The sequence below is a fragment of the Cibotium barometz genome, chromosome 42, assembly GCF_041138505.1.
Source record: "Cibotium barometz isolate CiBa-2024 chromosome 42, ASM4113850v1, whole genome shotgun sequence".
NCBI lineage: Eukaryota > Viridiplantae > Streptophyta > Polypodiopsida > Cyatheales > Cibotiaceae > Cibotium > Cibotium barometz.
This window is the reverse complement of record NC_141087.1, coordinates 34,121,275-34,128,763: the sequence shown is the minus strand read 5'-3', so window position 1 is coordinate 34,128,763 and position 7,489 is coordinate 34,121,275.

The window sequence follows — 7,489 nt, the reverse complement described above, 5'->3', positions numbered from 1 at the left end:
ACTTTGATAGAGCCTCCCTATGGAGTGACAATCCCATAGGCAAAACACGGCACAAATACTGACTCTTCCATGGCGTGACAATCCCATGGATAGAACACAGTCCAGGTCATACACGGGTGGCACCAGTCTGGCTCCCGTCCATACGACACCATCCTGCTAACACACAGGTGGCACCAGTCCGGCTCCCGTCCATGTTATGCAAAAATATTGGCCCCTTCACATGAGACACCGGCCTGGCCTCAAGGGAACGAGACACAAATCTGGAGATGGACCAAATGGTAGGCCAATTGGTGACATCCCCCCGGGCTTCTAAAGAGTTGTCCTCAACTGAAAAGCCTCAAGATATGCCTGCAAACAACTGTGGGTAATCAACAAAATAATCCTCGTTTACCCACTTTACATCAATGGGTAAATAATTCTTAAACTTCACAAGGTATCGCCGAGATAGCTTTCCCGCAGGTAGCTTTCTGTCCTTGTGAAAGACAATTTGTTCTGGCTGGAGGATCTCCTCAAGCTCATGAATCTCTGGCGGATCTTCTATGATAGGCTCGTCAGGATCTGGCCCGACATATTTCCGGAAAAGACTCATATGAAATGCATTGTGAATCTTCCAATGACTGGGTAAAGCAAGCTCGTATGACACTTCATTGATTTTTTGAATCACCTTGAAGGGTCCATAATAGTGAGGAGAAAGCTTAGGATATGATCCTTCTCGTCCTGACCTCTTCTGAAGCCTAGCTTTCTCAAATTTCAGCAAAACCCAATCACCTTCTTTGACTTGCATGTCCCTTCTATGCTTGTCAACATTCATTTTATGCTTATCTTGTGACCTTGCAATGGCTGTCCATACCTGAGCAAAGGCTACATCCAAGTCACGAACATACTCATCAGCTGCAAAAATCTCATCCTTTGTACGAAGGATGTGTGGCAATACGACTCTGCCATAAATAATCTCAAATGGGGCCTTTCCCGTGGAGGCATGGATCGTATTGTTGTAGGCAAACTTAACAAGTGGAAGATACTTATCCCATGCAGTCTTTTGATATGCCACATAACACTTCAACAAATCCAACACGGCTGAATTTGCAGCTTCTTTTTGGCCATCCGTTTGGGGATGATAAGTTGATGAAAACTCAAGTTTAGTGCCCATGTTATCAAATAAAGCCCTCCAGAAGAGGCTCGTAGTCCTGGGATCTCTATCCCCAACAATGGATTTAGGCATACCATGATGTTTGAAAATATTAGCAAGAAAAAGCTTCACCATATGATTAACTTTAATGGTTTTCTTGACGGGCAAGAAATGAGCTTGCTTGCTAAACCTATCCACAATGGTCCAAATAGCATCATTCCCATGCTGGGATCTAGGCAAGTCCATAATAAAATCCATAGTAATACTTTCCCATGGCTGCGAGGGAATAGGTAATGGCTGAAGCAAACCTGGAGGTTTTTGCCTGTCGAACTTCACTTTTTGGCAAGTAATACATGCACGTACATATGCCTCAATGTCTTTACGCATGCTTGGCCAAAAGAAATATCTCTCAATCATGCGTGTAGTAGGCATGATACCTCTATGACCAGCATAAGGTGGAGCGTGACATTCGTCCATAACCTTTGGACGCATATCCTTCACCACACATAAGCAGTTATCCTTCATAAGATAACCCTCTTTGATCACATAAGAGGCATGTGAGTGACCAGCCATCAAATCAGTCCATATATGGCAAAAATCAGCATCCAAATGATACAAATCTCGTATAGCAGATAAGTCTCCATGAGAGGCCACTGAAATTGCAGCCACATAAGGCCTCCTGGATAATGCATCTGCCACCACATTTTTCTTTCCCGGAGTATGGACAATCTGAAAATGAAACATGGAAAGAAAGTTTGCCATTCTCATCTGCTTCTCCGAAAGCTTTGTTTGAGATAGAAAATATCTCAAGCTTTGATGATCTGTCTTGACTACGAATTCAGCCCCAAGAAGATAATGTTTCCATATCTTTAAGGCATGAATTACAGCCAAGAGTTCTTTCTCATAGATATCCATATGAAGCTCAGCATCATGCAAACGACGGCTCTCATATGCAACTGCATGCCCTTCTTGATTTAGGACAGCTCTTATACAGTCGCCACAAGCATCACATTCCACTATGAATGACCTTTGTAAGTCGGGAACAATCAATACGGGTCCACATATGATAGCATGCTTGAGCTGCAAGAAAGCATCCTGTTCTTTTGGAGTCCATTTGAAAGTGGTTTTCTTCTTTGTGAGATCATGTAGAGGGGTGGCTCTCATAGCAAAATGCCTTATGAAACGCCTATAATATGAACATAATCCCAAAAAACTACGTACTTGATGTACATTTTGTAACTTTGGCCGATTCCGAATGGTTTCTATTTTTGCAGGATCCCTTGTTACTCCATCCTTGGATACAATGTGACCCAAATAATGTATTTCTGAAAGAAAGAACTTACTTTTCTTGGCATTAATGAAAAGTTTATGCTTCCGTAACTCTTCGAACACTGTGACCAAATGAGTTCTATATTCCTGCTCATTCTTGGAGAAAACCAAGATGTCATCAAAGAATACACCTGTGAATTTGCGATGGGGTTGGAATATCCTATCCACCATACGATTAAATGTGGTGGGAGCATTGGTGAGACCAAAAGGCCTCACCAAAAATTCATATAATCCAAAAGCTGTCCTGAATGCAGTTTTGTGGACATCTGTCTAGTGTCGAGGCCACTCAGCCGACGGCGGATAGAGGATATCCGTGAAGCCCGAATCGGCATGGTAAGTCTCCTCTGTGGTGTTCGAGCAAGGTCGGTGCTCAGTGTCCGCCGGACTGCAGGTGAGCGCCAGGGAATTGCCAGGGCCTCCCGGGGAGCTGAGGCAAGCGGGGGGGGGGAGGGGGTGGAGAAGGAGCCGCTGCGAAAACCGGAGCGAGGACGGGAGGAGGCGAAGGTGGAAGCGAGGCGGGAGGGGGGGTGGGGGCGAAGGAGGGGGTACTGGCATCTCCTAGTCCTCAGTCGGCGCCGGGGTCTCCTCTTGTAGGGGAGCAAAGCTGTTCCTCACGGGAACCCAGTGATGCTGAGACTGTGGCTGCTGCTGCATCGGTCTTTGGGCGTGCTGCTAGGGCTGTCTCCCTTGACGGCGCCCCTGTCCAGGCTGCCACTCCGAGGTCTCTGTGGGCTGAGTAGGTGTCCCGGAGGCTGCCTGCCGAGCCGCGTCTGTGGGCGGGCCATAGGGGGCCTACTGCTGCGGTGAAGTTCGGGGTCTCCTGCGAGGGCAGACCTTGGCCAGGTGGCCGACCTACCTGCAGATAAAGCACTGGTTCGGGAGCCCCGAAAACTCCACTCTCTGATCAATCCATCCCGCCCCTATCCTAGGTAGCTGAAATGACCTTTGAAAGGGAGGAGATGTCAGGAACCAAAACTCTGACCAAAGGTAGTCCAGCTACTCTGGCCGCCACTGAAGCTGCTGTGGGGCCAGCCTCAAGTACCGAACTCACCAATGCTCCTAGCCTAGAAAGGAGCGGTAGGTACTCACGGCAGAGCCCAGGGAAGCAAACTGTAACATGGAAAAGGCGCTCTCCCTACTCGGCCCACTGCTGGGTCAAAGCCATGCTGCCAAGGTCTGAAGAATGCTCAAGTGTCCCCTGATGTCAAGGGGACTCATGGCTAGGACCTTGGCCACGCTCTGGGCTGTCTTGAACTCGATCTGGTAGTGTCCACGGCCCAGTAGCTGAACGTCCAGGATCTTGCCCACATCTGCAAGAAGGCGGGCCTGAAGAAGATCCCGGATCTCCCCTCTGCTGGGGCGAGTGCCGACTATACGGCAGATGGTGGAATGTGCCTGGAGGCGTTCCACCTCTGTGGCGAGGCTCGCTCCCTCTTCTGGCGAAAGAGAAAGCTTGATTGGGATATCCTCAGGGGCGGGCGAGGGGGCTGCGGGAGAGTCCCTCTGAGGTGGGGCGGGAGGAGCCTCCATCAGAGTCTGAAGCTAAGTTGAAGGCGGAGCGAATGCAGAGAGTCTTGCAAGAACCGAGCTGCACACAAAGGGCGGAGGGGGAGGGCGGAAGGCAAAAAAACCCCAGGGGACGAAAAAACAGAAAGAAGGGGAGGGGGGGATAAGGCGGCGAAGACAAAAAAAAAAAACCGGGGGGGGAGGGGGGGGGGGGGGGGAGCAGAAGCAGCGTGAAAAAGGGGGGGGTTGGGGGGGGAGAGGGCGACGGCTGGCGGAGGGGGGGCGGGGCGCTGATGAAGGGAGGGGGAGCGCGAAGGAGAGGAGCAGGGGGCGGGTGCAATGGGGCGCGCAAGAAAGCTAGGCGAAGGAGGGGGGGAAGCTTGCGTGAGGGCAGGCGGGAGGGGGAGTAGATGCATGGGCGGGAAGGGGGGGAGGGCGCGCAAGCAGCAGCGCGAGCAGGGGGGAGCGTGAGCTTCAGCGAGCAATAGTTGTCTTTATGTTTTACAACAGACCTTCACAAGATTCCTTCATCGTAGCATGATTTAGTTCGGGCAGAGAAAAAAGGAGATGCCTCTACTAAAGGAGACAGAGTCTACCTTTATGAGAAATTTCAGTAGGTAATGGACCGTCTTGAGAGAATGGAATCAAATTCAATGGGAAGGTTTGATAATCTTGAAAAGGAGGTGTCGAAAGTTTCTCTCGGGCTGCATTGTTCAGTTGAAACACCAGCAAGATTTCTTCTTCAGAGAGCAACGGAGAGAACCTCAGGACACAGCAGTATGCTTGAACATTTTGGAAGTTCTCAGCGCACAAGGTGACTACGCATTGCTAGTCTTCATACTTTAGGAAAGTATTTGAACATCAGTAATAGAGAAGTGAACTTGGCAATGCATAGGCGATTGCAAGATTTCAATCTTACAGTGTTTATAAGCATGGTTGAAGAGTTTGTTCAAGCTGTAGAAAATCCTCTCAAGAAGATGCCAAACAAAGAGAATAACAAGGGGGTTAACGACAAAGAGGAATGCCAGAAGCTATTGACAAACTTGAGAGTAGTAGTCAAGAATTATAGTCAAGATGATAAGGAATGGACCAAGAAAATTGAAAAGGTGCTTTCCAGTTTAAAGACACACGGATCAAGGTCTCTGATGATGCACATAATGATATCCAATGCAACACCTTTCGTGACTTCTCTACCGATGCCTTGTAGTCTTTTACCTCATCTTCCTTTGGCTCTTCACTTACTTCTAGGCATTTGTCATTTCCAATAATCAGATCCCAAACACCTTTTTCCATGAAGAAATTCTCCATCCTGTATGACTAAACACTGTAGTTATCCTTTGTGAGCTTCTCACCCACAATCTGTGTAACCTACGATGTCTCACCCATGGTGCTATCAATGCCAAAGACCTATAGATTATATACGCCTGCTGCTCTAGTGTTCATACGTATGCTCCAAAATTGCTGCTTATACCTGTTGCTCTTGTGTTCATATGTACATATAGATTATATACGCCTGCTTGTACTTGCTACTCTCGTGTTCAATGCCAAAGACCTATAGATTATATATGCCTGCTGCTCTAGTGTTCATACGTATGCTCCAAAATTGCTACTTGTATACTGCTCTTGTATTCATATGTACATTGAAGGCTACTTGAGGGCCAAGCCTGGTAACCAAATAGGAAATACTTCATCAGAAAAGCTAACATTGAAAACCGAAACCGAAGAAATTGCCAAATTCAGAAGTGAAAGTCAGAACCCAAACCCAAAAACGAAAGCAAACCTGCTCAACATGCAGAACTGAAAGTATCCATAAAAAATAATTAAAGATAACTGGACTTCAAGTGTTGACGTATATGTTAGAAGGGCAGCACATACCAGGTAAGAGAACATCTTAACGATATCACAAAGAGGAATGATGAGCTGTTCAGTTAACGGCTTCTCTTTCTTCAATATAAAGTACTTTCCAGCTAGGTCACTCTTTTCATTGCTGCCAACTACGATTACCGATCTCAAAACTGCTAGATGATTTACGCAACCACTTGCAAGAGTCGGGTCTTTCAAGAATTCTTCTACAACGGACTGAAATCCCTGCAGCTGCTTTCTACCGTTACAAATAACAGCATAGGTTCTTTTAATTTCACCAACTGTGACTTCATAAACTGCTTCTCGCTGCGGAAAGGTCCTTGTATAGTGCCCTTGCATATCGAGTTCTATTTCATCCAACAAGCCACCACTAACCTTATATGCAAGCAACATAAAGAGAAAGTTGCTGGTGGCACTCAATTGCAAGTTTGTTTCAGATGATAAAAAAATTTTGACCACAGATAATGCTCCTTGCAATCCAGGACAAATAAACTTGATATAATTGCATTCTTGCCCATGTGTCTTTAAACTGGAAAGCACCTTTTCAATTTTCTTGGTCCATTCCTTATCATCTTAACTAATACTCTCAAGTTTGTCAATAGCTTCTGGCATTACTCTTTGTCGTGAACCCCCTTGTTATTCTCTTTGTCTGGCTTCTTCTTGAGAGGATTTTCTACAGCTCAAACAAACTCTTCAGCCATGCTTATAAACATTGCAAGATTGAAATCTTGCAATTGCCTATGCATTGCCAAGTTCACTTCTCTGTTACTAATGTTCAAATACTTTCCTTAAGTATGAAGACTAGAAATGATATATTAACGTCTCTAAGAGGCCATAATGGCCTATGAGACCAAAACTGAGAGTATATCTGAAGTTGGTGTCTCATCAAAGAGAACAACTAAATGAGACTAAAAAGTACAATAAACTGATTGTCCGACAGTTATAAGAACAGAACTCTAAGACTCCGAGATGATACTAAGTAGAAAATACTGGAGAATACTGAAAAATGTATATCAGGTAGATCCATGTATGCTGATCAGTTGAAGTGTTGCCCTCTCCTTAGATCAAGTATCTCCGCCATGGGGCTGTCTAGAATGGAGAGGTTGTAGAAGCGAGGTAGGCGCCTCCGATGCCGAGCAATAATGGCTCTTATCTGGCGATGGTGAGGATGCCGTGGTCGGGATCTTGGTGGGCGTGGCCGACGAGCACGACATAAGATAACTGCTCTATCTGTGGTGACGACCAGGGAGCGCGGTCGGTGCCCTGATAGCCCAATGGAGGAGGTATCAGGAGGTGTGTGGGCTGGGTTGCTGGTTCTAGTGTTGGTGCTGGTGCCGAAGAAATCTGCCAGGGTCCTCTGTCTAGGTGCATCATGGCTCGGCTTTCTGACTGCTAAGAGGGTCTCTCTATGTCTCCTGAACTCAAGTAGAAACAATCCCAGGCATCTTTGATCCTCAAATTCCATGACCCTGCGTAACGGCCCAAAACCCTCTCGGAAGAGGCAGTGATATCTCCCTCGGATCTCATAATAGACAGTACATCGGCAAATGTAGTGTTCCTCTGTCTCTACCTCCTGGTAGCATAGCTGACAAATGCGGTCATCCAAGATGTGATGCACATATCGCCCTGTCTCAATATGCAGCTGGTGTGATGAGGTCTGGA